Source organism: Notamacropus eugenii, chromosome 4, assembly GCF_028372415.1.
Source record: "Notamacropus eugenii isolate mMacEug1 chromosome 4, mMacEug1.pri_v2, whole genome shotgun sequence".
Classification (NCBI taxonomy): Eukaryota; Metazoa; Chordata; class Mammalia; order Diprotodontia; family Macropodidae; genus Notamacropus; species Notamacropus eugenii.
The window spans coordinates 141,841,447-141,864,100 of NC_092875.1; positions in this window are offsets into that span (position 1 = coordinate 141,841,447).

The following is a 22,654-nucleotide window of genomic DNA, read 5'->3' on the forward strand; positions in this document are numbered from 1 at the left end:
TAACTGCAGTTTAATGTGTTATCTTTCCCTCTGAGGTTCATGCCGTCTACAAATTTGGTAAACTTTCCATCTCTTCACTCACAAAGGCACCATCATAGATCAACCTCTTGTCTGAGTAATTACAATAACTTCCTGTGCCCACCCTCTCTATCTAACCTCCACCAGACTGGCAAATTGATATTCCTAAAGCATAGATTTGACCATGTCACCATTGTCTTCCTCAAGAAGCTACTCTGGCTCCCTACTTTCTCTAGGTTGTGATGCAAACTAAATAGGAGGGAATAGATACAGTGTATTTTAGAGACATAGGATCAAAAAAGACTTAGCAACAATATGAAGCATGAAGAAGGAAGAGTCAAAAATGATGTTGCGGTTTTGAATCTGAGTTATTGGAAGGGTAATTGTATCCTGAACTTAGAGAAATTGATTGCTTAGAAAAGTTCTGGGGGAAAGATAAGTAATATTGTAGACCCGAGTTTGAAATTCTTATAGCATATCAAGTTGGAGACGTCCAATAACTTGTGTATGATTTTGAAGGTTTCATAGATAGTCTTTTTTCTCAGAGTTTGCCTTTGAAAGGAAAGAAAGATATAGGATGATAGCTCAAGGGGATAGCATATTCAACTGATTATTCATTAACTTGCTGGTTAAAAAGCAATTAGAGACAATGGAATTCAATGGAGAAAGTCAGTGTCAGTAAACATTTATTAAGCAGTTATTTTCTGCCAGGCACTATGCTAATTGCCTGGAGTACAAAAAGAAGCAAAAGACAGTCCCTGACTCCTTTCTCTTAGCATTTTCATCAATACTTAAAATGAGTCAAAGCTGATTCCAGTCTTCTGAGCATGGGTGACTTCCTACCCCCACACTAAGGAAAATTTAGAAAAGGAGGAAAAGATAGTGGGAGAGATCGATCGTCAATATCATTTTTGGGCAGGCTGAGTTTGATACTCTTGTGGGTCATTCAGGAGGAGATGTTCAACAGTCTACTGTCAGTGTGAACTAGAATTCAAAAGAGATATTAGAGGAATATATCTAGAGTTAAGAGATTGTTGATGGTTATTATCTTGAGAGCTAGTGAGATCTCTGAGAAAATACAAGTAAATAGAAAAGAGAACACAGGACCTACTCCTAGGCAACACCCACACTAATGGAACAGGAGGGAGATAGTGATCCTCCGAAAGAGTGTCAGGTCCAAAAGAAGGTGATGGCACAGAAACCAAGAAATGGTATTGAGGAGAGGAAGCAGTTACAAAAGCTACCAAGAAGTCAAAGGGGATGGATGAGGTTCTAGGAAACATCATCAAACCTAATAGCTAACAGATAATTAATGAGTTGAACACTGTACTGCTTTCTGAGCTTCCTGCCTGTTTTAGGTAGCCTCTCTATAATATCATTCTCTTTTTGAACCTCTCCAATGATAGTAACTCACCCCTTGAGGCATTAGGATCACTAGCAGAAATTTCTTCTTACTTCAAACTAAAATTATCCTTCTTATAGCTCTGCCCCTTTGTTCCTAGCTTTCCTTTCTATAGCAGAACAGAGAAAATGTAACTAAAATATCTTCTTCATGACAAGCATATAAATTCACAAAATGAGAAGTTGGACTAACTAGATAAAGAACCTGAGGCACAATGAGCACCTGAATTCTATTCCCAAATCTTGCCCAGGATCACCTCCTTGAGGAAGCACCTGAGCCATCCATGCCCATTTTTCTCCTGGACCTTTTCTTCGCCTTCTAGAGTTTTATACCTCTGCTCCAACTACCTTTTAACGTTGGAGATACCTCTGTTCCTATTAGTCTTATCTAACTTTCTTTTGGTGAGTTCCTGGCCAGAACTTCCATTTCAGGGAGTGTTCAACCATATTCATTTTTCTCTTGTTTTGATTACAAGTTCTATGCCCTGCCACCTGCTTTTTAGCTTCCTTTCATGTGTTGTCTTCCCGCTCTGCCTATCATCTATTAGTCCTATCATCTGTCTTCTATATCTCTCTACCTATCTGGTTGCCTCACCCTAAGTGAGTACCTGCAAAAACCTTGGCCTAAAGGGCCCAAGGTCTCCCAGTGCATCTTGGGTCATCTCCAGTCATCCTGATGAATATCTGGTCACTGGATTCAGATGGTTCTGGAGGAGAAGTGAGGCTGGTGACCTGCACAGCCCTCCCTCACTCAAAACAAAGTCAAGTGCAAGTCATGTCACTATTTCTCTGATGGCATGGTCTTCTTAGGCAATGGAGGACAAACACAATCTATCTATCTATGTATCATCTGTCTATATCGATCTGTCTTTCTATCATTTATCTTTCATCTATCTCTTCATGTCTCTGTTTCTCTACCTGTATGATTTTGTGCTAGTCATATTACTTCAATGACCTTCAGTTTCTTTATCTTTAAAATCAGAGAGCTGAACTAGATATCTTCTAATGGCTCTTCCACCTCTAAATCTATCATCAGGGAAATGAAAAGTTTGAGAACCCGTACTTTATATTTCCAAGTTATTTGATCATATCTGGCAAAAGCTAATTGAAGGCTCTTATAATTGGGATTGTGTAGACAAATTATATATTGAGGTCTTCCCACCAGGATATTAAACTGGAAAATGTAACTAATCTAGGGTTGGTTGCCATAAGAATCTCTTATATATTAGGTTTAAAATGTTCTCATTTTAAGACTTGTGACTTGCTGATATAAAATAATAGATGGTCATACCTAGAGGATACATTAGTGGTTCTTTATGTAAGCTAAGGAAGAATCATGAGGTGCTTGGGATATATGTAAGAGCTGTTTATACCTGTTGACAACTTTATGCCGAAACATGGTAAACGAAGAGAGAAAAAAGAATTAGTAAGAGTAGTTTCCCTTATGGGGTCAGGTTTCCAGCGAGGTATTATAGAAGCCCTCTCCTTCTTAGTTTGTTTCTATACTAAGCCCAAATGATCAGTTCTGCTATAGTCTTCTGTCCCTCTTTCTCCCCCTCTCATATACGCACAAATACATACACATTCTCACACTGTAAGTCTATAGGTATATGGCAAAATAGCAATAAAGAAGATAGATATTAACTGTAACAATAATCTGCAGATTTTTTTATGGCTGAGTCATTATGAATTCTTGATGGAGGGAGAGTAGTCTGTGAGAAAATCCATGGTGTGAGAAAAATCACTAAGATTTTCACACCTAGCAATTCCACTGCTGAGTATATACTCCAAGGAAATAACAGACTGAAAGAAAGGTTGCCAAGTGCCACAGTACTTGTAGCAGCATAAAAATTAAAAAAAAAAAAAACAAAAAAAAACCAAAGGACTGGAAACAGATAGTCATAGATTGGGAAATAGATGAATAGAATATTGTAATAGGAATTTCATCAATATTGTAACATAGGAAACAAAGAATCTGAAGAAGAACTGATGCAGAGGAAAGGAAACTGAAGCAGGAGAAAAATATGCACCAAGAGTACAATATTCAAGGGAAAAATAACACTGAGGAGTGACTTCACTCTGACTCATTGCAATGATCTATCATCTTTAGAGGACAGTTAATGAAACATAGTTTTCTTCTCATGGGGAACAATAGTTGTCAAATATGGCATATGCTACAAAATGTATTTTTCTCTGTTACAAAGGCAGGTTCAATTTGGTGGGGGGGAATAGGGAACATAATGGGAAATTGTTATTAAAAAATGAGAGATCAATAAAAATTAGAAATTTCACAAGGAATTCTTCCTCCAATTATCCTATTTACCATTCTCTCAGTGCCATTTGCCCTGTCAATTCCTTTCCTAGAGTTTCATCTCATCCCATTAGTCTGCTACGTATCGTAGTTAATCCATGCAATCTTTCTTGATTTGCTTCTTTATCTTGTTTGGAAAATAGTTAATGTTGTCTTAGATACCAGCCCAGAAATTTTGAAATGTTGATAACAGAGTTCTAAGCATACATGTCAATAACAACAATGCTGTTCCATCATTTTTCAGTTGTGTCACACTATGGCCCCATTTGGGGTTTTCTTGGCAAACATATCGGAGTATTTTGCCATTTTCCCTTCCAGCTCAATTTTTTACAGATGAGGAACTGAGGCAAACAAGGTTAAATGATTTGCCCAGGGAAGCACAGCTGGTAAGTATCAGAGGCCAGATTTTGAACTCATGAAGATAAATCTTCCTAATACCACCTAGCAACAATAATAATAGCATTTATATGTCTGAGAGGCATTTTATGATATTTTCTCATTTGGGCCTTACAATAAATATGAAGTCTTGTTATCCCCATTTTTACAGTTGAAGTAATTGACATTAAACTACTTGCAGAAGATCATACAGCTAGAAGTGTCTGAGTCTGGATTTGAACTCACATATATCCTGATTCCAGGCCTATTGCTCTATGTACTGAGACTCCTAGATAACTTATTAATAGAAACAACTTCCACCTACCCCATGTAGGGTAGAACTCATACAGTTTTGAAATAGAACTCAGGAACCTTTGGAAACCTGTGGGTATATGGCACAAACACAGGGGAATAAAATGGTACAGGCTATTCTGAATTTGGAAGACCATCTTTCATTGATCCTTTTCTTGAATCTAGGTTGAATTGTCTGTCTTCTGAAGGTCCAATTAGGGAAATATTATCATCTTACAAGCTGATCCAGCTAGCCAAGTATCAAAGCTAGAGAGTCACTGTTTCCAGATGGGGTTGACATTCAGGACAGAAATGTCATTCCCTGCTGTTGTTGTCAAAAAGCAGAGTTAAAAAAAAAGGAGTGTGGCAGTAGACAAGTCTCTTCTAGTTATTCAGGGGATCATATATTTAGAGCTGGAAAGGGCTTAGAGTCTATTAAGTCTAATTCCCATCTTTTTATAAATGAAGAAACTGAGGTCAAAACAGCTGTTATGCATCTGAGGCAGGATAAACTGAAGTACTTCTGACTCTAAGATCAATGCTTTATCCTTTATGCCTTTCTGCCTCTCAGGAATCTTCTTCATCAGGGATTTCTTATAAAGCCTTAGATCTTTAGCCTAGTCAAGAACTATATATGACTAGCTTTTACTGATATTACTAGGACACATTGAATAACACAACCACAAGGCTTATGTGGATGGAATACTTCTCCCTCCACCATGCTAAATGTATGCCTAAAACACTGTCACTTTGGAGGGAACTCTGACTCAGAGTTTAGCGGTAAGGGAATGTAGTTGAGCTCTAGGCAATACTCTTATAGTGTAGGGAATGGAAAGTGATCTTTCTCATGTTCTGTATGCTGATTGGTTTACACAAGGTCATTTGGGAAAAGGATGGAGTGGAAAATATTTGAGTTGAGCTATTTTCATAATTCCATCTTATGAAGAATGGAGAGTATTGGTTTCCTGGATAATAGGCTGGGGCTGAAGTTGAACTGTTGTATTAGTTACTGAAAAGAAGCCCTATGATTTTATGGGTTCTTGTTTTCATTGTACAAAGACCAAGTCTAGAACATTGGTATATGTCCCAAAGTCTACCATTATTGGGACCCACAACTTCTAATTGTTGGAAAGGACTTCATTCAAGGTCAGAAATAAGTGTACTGTGGACAGATCTATATGTATTTATTGATTGGACCTAGGATGGTGGGAAGGAAGTAAAATGGAGATTCTCTAGTATCTTCAACTGCACATAGTTCAGTTTATATAAATTCATGTCCCTGGGTTATATCTGGAACTCAGGCAGCAGGGGGAAATTCTCTCATCCTATGACTCCCAAGCTTCAGTCTCACCCACATTAAATATTGTGGTGCCTGCATGTGCGCTGAGCTCACTCTGGAATTTTGATTGCTATTATAGGAGGGACATTATCTGTGACTATGACTGCATCAGTACCTACCTCAATCTAAGCTAATTCATCATGAATAGAGGCTATCAAACATTTCAAACATTCATTAGCTAGGATAGAATATTTTGGGCAGTTATGTGGCACAGTGGATAGAGTGCCAGGCCTGGAGTCAGGAAGACTCATCTTCTTGAGTTCAAATCTGGCCTCAAACACTTGCTAGTATAACTCTGGGTAAGTCACTTAACCCTGTTTGCCTCAAGTTTCTTCATCTATAAAATGTGCTTGAGAAGGAAATGGCAAATTACTTCAGTATCTTTGGCAAGAAAACCTCAAATGAGGTCATGAAGAGTGAGATACAACTGAAAGATGACTAAACAATAATAACAATAAACTTTCTAAGTTTATCCAAGAGTCTAGGACAAATTTTGCATTGGCGTCCTGAAAGATGATGGTTTGGTCCTGAAAGATGATGGTTTGGTCCCTCTCTGATCTGTGAAAACCACATCTACTCTCCACATCCATGCATCTACAGCCTCGTACCTGTCCCAAAGTCAAAGATTTGAAGCAAGAAGGGTTTTTATAGGTCATCTAGTTCAACCCCTTTTTACTGATGAAGAAAGCAATCATGTTTTGCTATGTTCCTTTTCCTTCCTTGAGCCAGTGAATCTTTTAGTTGGCAGTTTCTGAATGGAAGGAAGAGAAATTTTCCTTGAATTTGTGAAAGAAAGCCTCCATGAGAAACAACAGAGTGAATGAGACACAAGACTTGGAAGCAAGAAGACCTGATCACAGCTTTATGTAAGACAAGGGTGGGCAGGATATTTGAGTGATATGAGAAGAGAAGGAAGGGAGAAATAGGTCTCCTATAATGGCTTCAAGTTTTTGGACAAATTTGGGATGAGGTCCTCAGCTGAGACGGTGAGGACAGTGGGTGCCTGGGAGCTTTGAGCAAGGGTGGAGAAGTTTGGAGGGGGCCTCTGTGGTGAGTGAGGGAGAAAATTGATTACAAGAGTACCAAAGGATTTCCTTGCTTGCAGTGTGGACATAAAGGATAATTATGTAATGTAAATTTGTACTAGGCCCAATCAGCACACATCATTTGGCAGCACATGAATGAGTCAAGAAGAGAGATGGTATAAATAACAACAGGGTTTGTCAGAGATAGTTGTGAGCAGGCTCAAGAGGGGGGCCATTCCAATGAAGAAATTAGTGTAGAGATGCACTGATTCACCAAGAAGTAGATACAGAGAAGAGAGGAGTATGTAATCAGCCTGTGCAGGGTGATGGCCTGGGCAAAAACTGGGAGGTGGAAACATCTGAAGTCATACTAAACCTACTCAGCCTTCTGTGTTAAAGAAATTAGCTCATGGTCATTTTAGCCCAAGTGTAAATTGACCTCAATCCGTATGAGTTCTTTTCTCTGCAATGTTAGAGTTTAAAAATACAGATTATTAATAAAATTATATCAAGTCCTCCAATTTATAGCGCAAAATAATCTCTTCTCAGACCAAATTAGTTTCTGAATTGTTTAAATCCTTATGTATTTAAATAGTCTCTTCACTTCCCCCATTTGCATATTTTCTGTTCTCCAATAAAACAATTAAGGCCAAGTTTTATCTTTACCTAGAAAAAGCCATCTTTTTAAGAACTAACAAGTCAGCAAAATATAAAAGGACAGAAAAACTCCAGAGAAAACAATGCTTGTATTTGGGCAGACAATGCTAAAGTAGAGGGAGAAAAAGAAAGTGAAGAAATTCACCATTTCCCCACTCTCTTCACAGTGGAATCTTTGCATGGGCAGAGCAGAGAGGACAGAAAGCTCTCAGAAGCGCAGGAATTATGTCATTTCCTGTGTCGTTTCCTTTGTTACCAGCTTCCATTTTGGCTGCTCTGTTCCTGTCTCCCTTTCAGGGATCTTCTCTGGCTCCCAGCATTCCCTCCATCTCCATTCTCATGATGGTTCAGTCCCTTTCTGATTTGTGAAAACTACATCTACTCTCCGTATCCACGCAACCATAGCCTCATACCTGTCCCAAATGCAGGGATTGATCCAATATGGAGCCACAAAACTGAGTGCCAAAAACATGAAGCTTCCTGGATTACTTCAGTTAAATTGCAATAAATTATTCTTGCAGTTTTGATGTTATTAGATGGGACAGTGGATCGAGCACTGGGCCTGGAATAAGGAAGACCTGAGTTGAAATGTGCCGTCAGATATTTACTAGCTGTGAGACTCTGCGAGTCACTTAACCTTTCTAAGCTTCAGTTTTCTCATCATATAAATCATCATATAAAAAAAATGCCATCATATAAAATGAAAATAATAAGAATACTTATGTCTTAAGGTGTTGTGAAGATCAAATGAAATATTTGTAAAATGCTTTATAAACCTTAAAGCACTATGTGAATCCTAATATATTATTATTGAATTGAAATTGTATAAATGTGGGAATTTTGTGATTTATTTGCTTGGCTTGGATAGAGGGTCATCCGCCAGGAAGACCTTTGTTCAAGACCTTCCCATGCATCAACTGGCTATGTGATCCTGGGCAAATCACTCAGCTTCTCTGACTCGAGACAGCTTTTTCAGACTATCAATTGCAGAAAAGTTGTTTATTGGCAACAGTGGAGAGATTTTGCTCACCAAGAGCTCCTTATAATGATCAAATTATGGGTCCCTTTCAAATAAAATTGAGTTTAAGATACAGCATGGTTCAGTGGAAAGAATGCTGTATCTTCTTCAGTTAGGAGACTTGAATTTGGATACTGGTTTTAGCATTTACCATCTATATGGATGAGTCATTTTTTATTCCCACTGAAAATTGTTTGATTAAAATTATCTCTATGGCTCTATAGTCTTGCTATGATTCCACTATATACTTTGTTGATTTAAGGATGGCATTTTACAAACTTTAAAGTGTTTTATAAATACTGTTATTGCTATTTGCCATTATCATAGCCCAGGCTTTTAGACATGTCCAGGTATAACATGCAGCCAGCCTCGAGGGGCCTTTGAGTGTGTCTAGTTAATCAAACATTAAGCCTGCTGTAACCTCTACTAGTAGAAGGTAGAACTGTACATCTTGAGTTCTATTTAATAGTACTACTACTAATTTCTATTTATCTTGTAATATATACATTTTTATCAATATATCTCTCGGCACCAGCAAATTCTATTTCAGTAAAATTTTTTGAAATTAATTTTCAATTCATTTTTTTCCAAGTCAATTTTCAACTTCATTTAATTCAATAAACCTTTGTTATTTTGGATCTTGCCTTTAGTTCTGGCAAGAGAGCACACCACTGATTTGCTAAAAACGTGAATGTAACAGAAGTTGTCTATTTACGTCTCCAATACTTTCACATCTTATGCTACTTGCCATAGAGAATAGACATGCCTGCCATATTTTTGTACCTTTGCTGAAGACCTTGTTAGCCATTACTTAAAACGGAAAGATAGGATGCTGACAAGTCTTATTAGTTGGTTGTTATGGTATAAGATGACCTCTTAAATATTGTCACATTTTATGCATTAAATCCATCTGTGCACTTTGAAAGAAGGGATAATTAATAGCCTTATAGAGATGTGCCTTTTATTTCATAGAAGTGTCACATATCTTCCATGAGACACAGTGGAATGGTTCCTTAGGACAGGAAAAATCCTTCTGAATTCCCACACAAATAGAAACATGAAGAGAACATTTTCCGAGGCTTCTTCCCTTAACAGTGAGCACAGAAACCATGAAATAGTATCTTATTGCAGAGCACTGAATGTCAGTGCCTAATAAATACTCTCCTTAAGTTCCTAGCCTGTTCTTCTAAGTAGTTATTTTCACATTAAGTCAAGATGTATTTTTCTGTGGCATGTAAATCAATTTAAAATAAAAATACCCCATACATGAAGCAGGAACTCTTGACAACTTGCCATGCATCTCAAACTTGACTTGGCACCAAATCAGACCTATACCATTTGCAAATCTGCAACCAGCATTGTCTACTTAGAATGTAATACCCTATTGGCCTGACTCTGACAGACCTCATTTCATTAACTCAAGTAAGTTTACTCTGTGCACCACATGTGCCAGAAATTATTACAGTTCATTGAGAAGCCTGAAGAAAAGGTGCCTGGAGAAAACCATGATTATGTGATCCTATCATGGACCAGAGTAACAGAAGCTACCACATCAAACACTAACCATATTAGGCTAATAATTGCACATGGTTAAAACTTTTCTCCTAATTTTTAAAAATAATTTTAAAATTTAAATTGAAAAATAAGTAAAAAAATTAAAAATAACATTTCAAAGTTAATTTTGTTTTCACATTATTTGAACATTGTTATTGTTTAGGGAACAGGGTATGAGTGTAAGAAAGGGACTGTGGCTGACTGATTTTTATGGCATAGGTAAATAACATAGTCTGGTTTAAATTATCTCAATTGCTTGATACTCCCACAAGTAAATGCTTAACTATCTATTTCTCTAGATCTATAGGGAATAGTCCCTTGTGAATGAATGTGTTTGGCTAATTCTTTGTTAAAAGTTTGTCTGTAGCAGAATTTCTTCACCTGGATTCCCTGAACTTTTAAAAAAATATTTTGATAACTATATTTCAGTATAGTTGGTTTATTTTCTTATGAAATATATTTCATTTTATTCACTTAAAAACATTGTTCTAAGATGGGGTCCATAGGTTCCACCAGACTGTTTCAGACGGTCCCATGACACAAAGAAAATTAAGAACCTCTAGTCTAAGTGCTGGGCAAAGCAGTATGGTGAAATAATATTTAATAATAACAATAATAATAATAGCTGCTGGTTTGGTGTTGTCCTTCGTTCTCAAAGAGGACCAAAATGACATCAATATGATAAGGTGAAGTTTCAATGTGTCTGCCTGTGGCTGATCAGACCAATACGAGTTTGGAATGCTCTACCACAGGTTTGGCACAGATAGACTGTGTGAATATTTGGGGTGGCTATACCAAATTTGTGCATCCTACATTTCCTTTGTGCTGTTTCAATTCTGCTTTGCTCATAGAGCACAGCTCCTTTTCTGATGTGGGCATGCCATGCTGAGCAGTCCTGTGCCAGTGTCTCCCATGTGGCACAATCTAATCCAAAGTTCTTGAGAGAGACCTTGAGAGTGTCCTTGTATCACTTCTTCTGACCACCATGTGATCACCTGCTACATGCAAGTTCTCCATAAAATAGTCTTTTTGGTGAGTGTACATTTTGCATTCAAAGAATGTGGCCAGCCCATTGGAGTTGCACTTTCTGAAGCATAGTTTGAATACTTGGCAGTTTAATTCAAGCAAGGACCTCAGTGTCTGGTACCTTATCTTGCCAAGTGATCTTCAGAATCTTCCTAAGACAGTTCAAATGGAAGCAATTCAATTTCCTGGCATGATCCTGGTAGACTGTCCATGTTTCACAGACATACAACAATGAGGTCAGCACAATGGCTCTGTATACCTTCAGTATGATAGTCAGTCTAATACCTCTTCTGTCCCAAACTTTTCTTCAGAGCCTCCCAAACACTGAGCTAGGTCTGGTAATGTGTGCATCAACCTCCTTGTCAATGTGCACATCCCTGGAAAGTACACTACCAAGGTAAGTCAACTTATCCACAGCATTCAAAACTTCTCCATTTGTTGTAACTGATGGTTTCATGTATGGATGGTGTTCCTAATGTTAATTTTTAGGACAAAATTGGCACAGGCAGCAGAGAATTGATCCATACTTTGTTGCTTCTCAGCTTCAGAGGCTGCACTGAATGTGCAATCATCTGCAAACAGAAAATCATGCACCAAAACTCCCTCCACTTTGGTATTGACTTGTAACCTTTTCAAATTGAAGAACTTACCATCGGTACAGTAGTTGACCTTGATGCTATGTTCATCCTCACTGAAAGCATTTGACAACATGGCTGAAAACATCATGCTAAAAAGCATGAGAGCAAGCACACTGCCCTGTTTCTCTCCATTGGTGACTGCAAAGGCATGAGAACATTGTCCACTATCCAGAGCCTGGGCAAACATGCCATCATAAAATTGATGTGCAATACTGATGAATTTCTCTGGGCAACCAAATTTTGACATAATTTTCCATAAGCCCTCATGACTACCAGTGCCAAAGACCTTGGTCAGATCTACAATCATTGTGTACAGACCTCTATTCTACACTTGAAATTATTCTGGAGTTGTCAGGTAGCAAACACGATGTTGACTGTTTCTTGGCCCTTTCTGAATCCAGTAGACCTTAAAGATGAACTGCTCTTGTTGCAAGAGAACTCAACAGGTATAACTTTCAAAAAGCAGCCCTGAGTGAAACAAGACTGGAAAATGAAGGCTAGCTTCCTGAAATTGGAGCTGGATACAGATTTTTCTGGAGTGACTGCAGTGAAGGGGAGCACCATGAAGCTGACATAGGCTTTGCAATCAAAAGTCATCTAGTCAGCAAGAGGGTATGCCTGCCAAAAGGAGTGAATGACAGGCTTATGATGATGTGCTTGCCACTTGCACGAAAATGCCATGCCACCATCATCAGTGTCTATGCTCCCACCATGACGAACCCTGATGAGGTCAAAGAAAAATTTTTATGAGGACCTGGAGACCCTTATCATCAATATGCCAAAAGAGGACAAGTCTATAATTCCAGGTGATTTTAATGCTAGAGTAGGCTCAGACTACCAGACTTGGTAGGGAGTCCTAGGGAAGAATGGAGTTGGAAACAGCAGCAGCAATGGTCATTTACTGCTAAAGACTTGTACATTGCAAGACCTTCTCATCACCAACACTGTTTTCCATTTGCCTAAATGCAATAAAACTTCAAGGATCCATCCTTGCATAAAATAGACTATGTGATTGTAAAGAGAAGAGACAGACAAGATGTGAGAGTAACAAAGGCCATGTGTGGTGCAGAGTGCTGGACTGATCATAGACTTATCTTTTCCAAACTAAATATTCAAATTTATCAAAAGTGCCACCCCCCCAAGGCAAAATGAATAATAATAGCTAACTTTTATATAATGTTTACTATGTGCCAGGTACTAAGCACTTTCTAGTTATTATCTCATTTGGTCCTCACAATAGCCCTGTGAAGTAGGTGCTATTATTAACCCCATTTTACAAATGAGAAAGCATAAGTTAAGTGACTTGCCCAGGGTCAAAAAGCTAATAGGAATCTGAGACTGGATTTAGACTCAAATCTTCCTAACTCCTATGGTATAGTGGATAGAGCACTGAAGTTGTAATCAGACAGATCTGGGTTCGAATCCTTCCTTAGACATTTAGTATCATTGTTGCCATAGCAACATATAAAAGTCATTAAAAGAATCTGTTAACAAACTTATGATACAGGAGAAAGAGAGAGCCCAAATTTGAAGAATGTTGTTTGAAATCTTGACTCTATCACTTCCTGTGTAACACTAAGCTGTTCACTTAACCTCTTCTGGCCTCAATTTCCACATTGGCAAAATGAGTAATTTGGATTTGATGGCCTTTAACTTTCCAGCTTGAATGTTATGATCCTTCTTCACTGGGGCAAGAGATGCATTTATAAAAGCTCTACCAACTAAATAAATTCTTTGTGAAACTTCTTTTGGTGTATCTAATCGACATGAAACCAACTAATGGTACATTTACATTTATGGAAATTGAGATATAACTATAGAGTTGAAAGTGACTTAATTTTTTTTCATGTAATATTTTATTTTTTCCAATTACATGTAAAGATAGTTTTCAACATTCATTTTTGTAAGATTTCGAGTCCCAAATTTTTCTCCTTTCCTTCATTCCTCTCCATCCCCCCTCCTCAAGATGGTAAACAATCTGATATAGGTTATACCTGTGCAATAATGTTAAACATATTTCAACATTTGTCATGTAGTGAAAGAAGAGACAGAAAAGAAGAAAAACAACAACAACAATAAAAGAGAAAACAATATCCTTCATTTTGCATTCAGACTTCATTAGTTCTTTCTCTGGATGTGGATAGCATTGAAAGGGACTTTAGATGTCATGTCATCCAACCCCATCCCATTTCACAGATGAGGAAATGGAGAGTGTAAGAAGCTAATATCAAAGGCTTCATAGGTGGCAAATGACATACCTGGGATTTGAACCAACATTGTTTGATTTCAAGTTCTCCACCCTTTCCACAGATTATTTGTGAACAGGTTCTTTTAATGATTTCTGCTATGTGAACAATGCTGAGGAACTTAGTACTTGCAATCATCTATGATCTCATTGATACTGTACTTAGTGATGCAGATCATAATCAATCCATGTCCACCTACCCTGTGTTTCTGTTTTTCTCCCATAAATCCTACAAGGGGTGGGGATGGTACTTATTCAATGAAATAAGTGGATTCCTTAATGCATTGGGGCAGCATTAATGGAGCAATCAGTATTTTTCCATCAACATACAATATTGTCAAAGAATAATAAATCAACAAGTTAGTGAAAGAGGTGAAATTTTTTTAACAAAAAAGAATAGGAAACAAATAAATAAACTGAAGAGAATTTCTATTTGAAAACCCATGGAAAGCTCAAATGATGGCAGATAATATATCATCCTGAAAAAAAAGCTATTTGGGGTTTATTACAAATCTCCTTTTCAAGAAGGCTAGAGCACCCTCTTAATGCCCAGTGCTCTGGTGATTTGGAAAGAAATGGAAAATAAAACACAGGAATAGTAAATCTGTTTCAATAAACAAGAAACCTTATTCAAACAATCAATAAAGCTGTCAAAAAGTATTTATTAAGCATTTACTATGTATCAGGCACTGTTGTGTTTATCCTTCATTGCCGAAGAAGACCATGCCTTCAGAGAAATGATGACAAGACTTGCACTTGACTTTGTTTTGAGTGAGGGACAGCTGTGCAAGGTCACCAGCCTCACTTCTCCTCCAGAGTCATCTGAATCCAGTGACCAGATATTCATCAGGATGACTGGAGATGACCCAGGATGCACTGGGAGACCTTGGGTACTGTGCTAAGTATTAAGATACAAAGAAAAGAGAAAATTGATTCTGCCCTCAAGGAGTATGGTCAGCTTCCAATAGAGGAGGGGCAACATATAAGTAACTAGGGACATACAAGAAAATATGGAGAAAATGGAAGATAATCTTATGGGGAAATGTCACTAGTAGCTAGGAGGATAGGAAAAAGTCTTCTGAAGAAAGTAGAATTGAAGAAAACTAGTGAAACTAAGATGCAAAGGTGACCAGGGAGAACATTCCAGGCATGGGACAATGAGTGCAAAGACACAGAGATGGAAATGAAAGGCCATGTTTGAAGAATAACAAGTTGTCCAATGTAACTGGCTTATAGAGTGTGGAAGGGCATAAACATAAACAGTTTGCAAAGGTAGAGAGGGGTTAATTATGAAGAGCTTAAAGTGGCAAACAAATGACCTTATCTAATCCTGGAGAAAATAGTGAGATACTGAAGTTTATTGAATGTGTGTGGGAGAGAGGATTGGAAGGGTGGCATGGGCAGACGTACACCTTAGTACAATCATTTGGAATCTGAGTAGAGGCCAGATTAGGCAACTAGGTGGCATAGTGGAGAAAATACTGATCTTGAAGTTAGGAAGACCTGAGTTCAAATCTGACCACAGACACTTGCTAGTTGTGTGACCCTAGGCAAGTCATTTAACTGTATTTGTCTTAGTTTCTTCATCTGTAAAATAAGTTGGAGAAGAAAATGGCAAACCAGTTCAGTATCTTTGCCAAGAAACTACAAACATGATCACAAAGATTCAGCTACCACTTGAAATGACTGAACAACACCAAGAATAAAGCAGATTGTTGAAATAGTCCAGCTGAACAGTGATGAAAGCCTCAACTAGAATGGTGGCTCTATCTGTATAGAGAAAGGGATGCATATGAGAGACCCTGTAATGGTAGAAATGAAAAGACTTAACAATGGGCTTTATAAGTGATGTAAGGAAAATGAATAGTCAAGGATAACACCAAGACTGATACTTTGGAAGACTAGGAAGATGTTGGGACCCTCAGCCCTAATAGGGAAGTTTGGGATGGTGAATAGGATTTGAGGAGGTTGAACTCATAATAAGCTTGAGATGCCTATGGGATATACATTTTAGAATGTCCAAGAGGAGTTGGGGAAAATAAAACACAAGCTCCTTCTATTATCTGATTGGAGGGGGATACAAGTTGTACAGACAAGAAAATATGATGTAATTTGAAGCTAAGCAGAATATTAACATTAGATGGGAATCAAGAAAGTTATCACAGAAGAGATGATGGGATAAGTCTTGAAGAAAAATAAAGATTTTGAGATTTCAAGTGAGAAAAGATGTAGGTATAGGGTATAGCTTGTGCAAATTCATTGAGAAAGGAAATTGAAGCCTGAGTTCTGAAAGTAACATTCCTATTCTGAAAAACCTACAGGAAAACACATTTCACATTTTAAAAGCATTAATGAGCTTAAATTTCTTTGGTGACAGAATTTTCCAATTTATTGTTGAACAAGCATTCAATAGATTCCATTTGGGGACCCACTTTTTTTTTTTGACATGCTTAATAGGGCTCAATTCTCAGTGATTTTTTTTCTGTGGTATTCTTTTGCTGTATGGAAAAGAGAGGTGGTGTTTTTAATCTTTGGGTCTATGTGGATTTGTTTTAGAAAAGAAATATTATCCTTATGTACCTTATGGGAAAAAAAAATAAAACCAAAAGGCAAAATCTGAAGCCAATAAATTGAGGAAGCATCACGAATATGGGAAAAATCAGTCATTATTTCTAATGTAATGGTGTCTCTGTGTAGCCATATCAGGACAAGAATATTTTCAAGAGTAGGATAAGATCCTACTCATTGGCTCAGGCCACCTGAATTCTAGTTTCAGTAGTAAATTTCAGATCTCAGAGTAATATTTATTTTGTCCTGTGGATTCATGTTACAGATCATAAATCAAATTTATTCTAATCCTTCAGTGTCAAACAACACTGTGAAACTGAGCCAAATACTTCCATTTTTTTTACATAATGTGATGTGACTTTGGATAAACATAGAAAAACATTGACAGAAAAAAATGTTTAGCTAAAGGAAATAGAAGAGAGTTGAGCATAAAATATTTTCATGAATTAACTTGTTCACAAAGCTGGAAAGAGTCAAAGAAAAAATAAAAATCCACTTGTGTGTAATAACAAACATATTCCTTAAATAAACACAGCATAGGACAGATAGTTAATATAATAAAAATGTTGAACTATAAACAGTGCCACAAGAAAGAGAAATTACATGCAAAAATAGATGTGGCTATCCACTACTAAAAAACAGCCTGGAAAACAGATCTTGCAAATAGACGTCTGAGAGAACTTTGAATCAAAAGAGATGTGTTTACTTCTACATGAAGTCTACAGAATTTGAATTCAGTCTGTTATAAAATACTAATTACCTGTTGTCATATATTTGAAGGGTTGTAAAGTAGAAACAAGATTGGATTTGTTCTAAGTAGCCTGAGATGGAAGAATCAGGAGCAATGGAATGGATTGAAATAGCAAAGAGGCAAGTTTAGGTTGAATTGAGGGAAACATTTCCTAACAATTCAACTGGTCTTAAAGTCGAATAGTTTTCCTTGGGGAATAGTGGACCAATTACTGGACTTGTGGTCTGAAAGACTTGGTTACACATCTGATTTCTGACGTAAGTTATGTGACCATGAGCAAATCATTTGAACTTTCTGTACCTCAGATGTTTCCTCATCTATGAAATAGGAATAGTAATACCTATCACATCTAATCACAGGCCTGTTGTAAGGTTCAAATATAGAAACAAATTCAAAGTTTTATGTAAATGTCAACTATTCCCAGAGTGAGCCTGAGTCAAGCAGAAGTTTTAGTAGGATAGGCCTTCTGTTGGAAGGAATCTAGATAATTCAGGTCAATCAATAGAAAAGGAAGTTTACTAAGCTGAAACACAGAAAGGATATTCAACAAGAATGGAACACCTTAGCTAAGGTAGAAGTTACCCCACCCTCATCCTCAGGGCCCTCTACCTAAACTGGACTTTGTATGTCCTGAGGTGACTAGGAGGCGACATCAACATGACCTGAGACTTCTTGGAAGTGGAAACAATGACAACATAGCCTCCCAGACTGATTAAATCTTGGGAATAGCTTCCTTGCCTTTGTTTTGTTGTTCAGTCTTTCAGTCCAGTCCGACTCTTTCAGGTCCGTCTGTCCTTCAGTATCTCTTGAAATCTGTCCAAGCACAAGCTCGTGACTTCCAGGACACCCTCTTTCCATCTCATCCTCTGCCCTCCTCTTCTCCTTTTGCCTTCACTCTTTCCTAACATCAAGGTCCTTGCTTTATAGAGTGCCCCAGTTCTTCAAACAGAACACAGACCTGTGCAATCTGGAAAATAAACTAATAGACTCAGGCCTTAGGAAAATCTAACTAAATGTGGCAATTGGATTTTTGTGCTTTCTGGTTTTTTTGGTTAAAAGATAGACTAAGAGAACCAGAATTATTTAATTGATAGAGTACTGGAATCAGCAAAACTGTAGTCTGAATCCTACCTAAAACTTTTCCTAGTTGTATAATGCTGGGCAAGGAAACTAAACTTTCTTTGCCTCTCACCTGTCTTCTCAACTAGTATCATCTCTATTGCGGTTCAGTTGTTTTAAACAGTGTTTGACTCTTTGTTTCACAGATAGCACAAGGAGGTGCTGGAGTTTTCACTCTCCAGTTTCTAACAGGTCCACTCTTGATCTAGTCAGACAGGCAGATAGCTTTGGAGGGGTTAATAATCCCCTTTATTCTGGTCTAGTCTTTTCAAATGGTTGATGGGAGAACCATCCCCTACAGTATCTCCTAATCACCCTTCATGCAGGGGGTGGTGAGAAGAGGGGTGGGGCAACTACCCCTACCAGACAGGCATGATTGTGCTCTCTTGAATCCCTTGAGGCCTCAATGGAGGCCAGCTGAGGCACATACACATTCCCCTATGGGTTCCCTATGGTTTTTTCCTCTGTGGTTTCCCCCACTCACTGATCTGGGCCTACTTGCTTTTATAGGGCAACAGATGAAGAAAGCATTTTGCCAACATTAAGCTCACAAGTTAATGTTAGCAATATTGTCATTCTATGAAAGTGCAGTAAATATCAATTATGTCACCTCCATATCTCATGGCACAGCCTCAGTAGGACTATCTGTCACTATGATCCTGGGAATTACTATCTACAATCCTTGAGACTATTCTAGGAATTAGTATCTAACACCTGGAAACTAGACATTCTCATGGCCATGGATCCTGAGAAACTAAACTCTAAAAGAATAACAAAACCCTACTCTTTGTGACCTCATTTGTGGTTTTCTTGGCAGAGATAATGGAGTGATTGGTCCTTTCCTTCTCCGGTTCATTTGACAGATGAGAAAAGTGAGGTATACAAGGTTAAGTGGCTTGCCCAGGATCATCGCACAGCTAGAAAGGGTCTGAGGCCAGATTTGAACTCAGGAAGATGAGTCTTCCTGACTCTCGGACTAGCACTCTATCCACTATGCCACCTGATTGCTCATAGACCTCACAGAGTTGTGACAATCAAAGGAGCTAATATGTGAAAAGGATTTTGCAAACTTGAAAGTACTGTATAAATGTTAGTTATTATTAACATTAGGACAAGAAAAGGTAATGAAATCTTAGGTTGAAATTGCTGAAGTCTAGAGCCCAGGACAATATAGATAACAGTCCCACTGTATGTTAGTGTGACCATATCTAGAGTGTAGTGTTTAGTTCTGAGATCTCCATTACAAGGATAGACACTGACCAGATAGAACATATCTAAAGAAAGGTTTGTAACTATAGCATATTAATCTAGAGACAATTAAACTGTTTTTCTTGGTGTAGGAAGTTTGCAAGATGGCTGTTTTTTGGAAATCTTCTTATGGAAGAGGAATAAGACCTATTTTGTGTAGCTCCAGACGACAGTCCTAGTTCAAAGTCTCAGGTAGACAATGTTTGACTTAGTAAAAGAAGAACATTATAATACTTTGATCTATTTAGGAATAAAATAAGGATCTTGTTAGGTGGTAAACTCCTTGAGGTCAGGTACTCTCTTTTGTGATTTAAAAAAAAAAATCCCTAGCACTTAGTACAGTGCCTGATAGATAGTAGATACTTAATAAATGTTCATTGACTGACTGAAATAATGAGTTCCCCGTCAATGGATGTATTCAAACAGTGTCTGTGTTACTACTTTCCAGGAATACTGTAGAGGGTATGTGAGGTTGGGGGTAAAACCATTCATCAGATATTTATGGTTGGTGTTGAGGATACAAAATGAACAATGAGATGATTTCTTCCCTCAAAGACATTTATATTCTATTGGGAGAAAGCAATATAAAAATATGTACAAAGTAATTTCTGGGATGGGGAGTGGGAAAGGCATTCCTGTAGAAGGAGTCACTTGATCTGAGCTTTGAAGAATGTTAGGGATTCCAAGACGCAAAAGTGAGAAAGGAGTATACTCTTGATATTAGGGCAGGATGATGAAAGATGCATAGATTGGAGATAGACCTCATCTATCTTTAAAGTATCCATGGTTCTATGTTCCTTAATGAATCAAGAACAGTCAGAATTTGGTCTTTTGTAATTTCTTCCTCTACCAAAGGTTAGAACAGGTGGAACAGGAGGGAGAGTAGGAGACCATTCAATGTCTCTGTGCTCCTGACTCCAGGACTGGCACTCTATCCACTATGCCACCTGACTGCTCATAGACCTCACAGAGTCGTGACAATCAAAGGAGCTAATATGTGAAAAGGATTTTGCAAATTTTTAAGTACTGTATAAATGTTAGTTATTATTAACATTAGGACAAGAAAAGGTAACAGAATTTTAGGTTGAATTTGCTGAAGTCTAGAGCCCAGAACAATATAGATAATAGTCCCACTGTATATTAGTGTGAACACATCTAGAGTGTAGTGTTTAGTTCTGGGATCTCCATTTCAAGGATAGACACTGAAGAAATGAAGTCACTCCTCTAGTTAGTAATAACCTGATTCTCTCTTCTTGTCCCTCTCCTACGCCCTAGGAACTTCACATGATTTCATGATCTAGGATAGGTATCAAAAGTAATCCTTTATAATTCTCTGACAGGAATAATGCTCTGCCTTCTATGTGTAGGATTACTGTGGAAATTTTTTTATTTTCATTGTGGAGTTTAGCTTTTGGCATAGGTCATGACTATGGAGTCTTGGCGCCTGCAGATTTAGGAATAACTAGTAAAAGAAAAAGAGTTTTCAATTCTTCTAGAAAAATTGGCAATTTGAATCTTTTACCAACATACATTGATCAGAAATTTCATTAGGTAGAGGCACCTTTAAAAGCAGAGAAGGTAAAGAGTCAAATTTGACCATTTGACTCAGTATGCATATTACAAGGATATTTTATATTCCTACTATATCCCCACAGAATATTATTTAAAGATTTCTTAAAAGATAAAATAGAGCAAAGTTAAACAATCTGGAGAGTTGTTATCTTTTTATTTGATGGGGAGAGATATGATGTATGATTGAAATACAAGGGAAACTTCCCAGTAAAGACAAAAGAGAAATAGCTCCATTTTTCAGAAAAGTGAATTCTCTATTATGAAACATGAATCTTCTTTTATATTTCTGAATTTAATGTAGAAAAGAACATAATTCTCATGTGGAACCATAAAATACTAAAGGAGAGCTAGAGGTCATCTGGTCGAAATCTCTAACGGATGGCTGAGTTTTCTCTTTGCAACATTCCTATGAAGTCACTAGCTTTTACAGTAAGGTCTTCAGTAATGAGAAAATCACTATCTCATGAGCTATCTCAGTTCATCTTTAGAGAATTCTAATTCTTAGGAGAGTCATTCTTTATATTGAGGCAAGAACTACTAAAAGTATAAAGTATATTATCTGATTTGGAAATGTTTTTATGCTATTTTTCCAGGTGGAACCATTACATCAAGACTTGAGGAATTAAAACTGAAAAGACTCAGAGGGGAATAGCCCGGGAATTACTGTAGTGTATTTTCTAAAAAGTAAAATGAGAAGATTTTATGAATCACCAGATTTCAGAGTTAGATGAGACATCACAAATCCATTTTGTTTAACCTATCCCTTATTGAAGAACCTCCCACCCCCACAACATCACCTACACTTATGATCATCAGACCTTCTTTAGAGAACCATTAGTGAGGGGGAACCAACTACTTCTCCCACTTTGCTTTTGAATAGCTCTAATTATTAAGACATTTTCTTTACCTTGAGACCAAGTCCCCCTCTCTGCAACTTCTAGTGATGTCTCCTTATTCAGTCTCTGGGATCAAACAGAATAAATCGAATCCCTCTTTCATTTCCATTGGCCTATCCACATATGATGTGGTCTCAAGTTCCCTCCCATCCTGATTTCTCTTTTTTGGACACTCTCCAATTCATCCAGATCTTTTCTAAAATGTGGTATCCAGAACAATAAATAAAACAGATGTGGCCTGTTCAGGAACTATCATTTCTCACTCTTTGAACATTATCTTTCTCCATGAAGCTTAAGATTGCATGCACTTTTTTTTATTGTGATGATATATTAGTGACATATATTCTATTGCACTAAACTACACTTCACTAACTAAATCTCCAAAATTATTTTCACATGAAGTGTTCAGATAGCCATGCCACACCCAACTTATGAAGATGATTTTTCAGATAATTTTTCAAATATAGTTCTTTGTATTTATCTTTATTAAATTTCATTTTTATTAGATTTAGCGCATGATATTATCTTCTTGGTATCTTCAAGGATCTTAATGTTGTCATTCCATGTATTATCTATTCAATTTTTCTTGTTTCAACTATAAA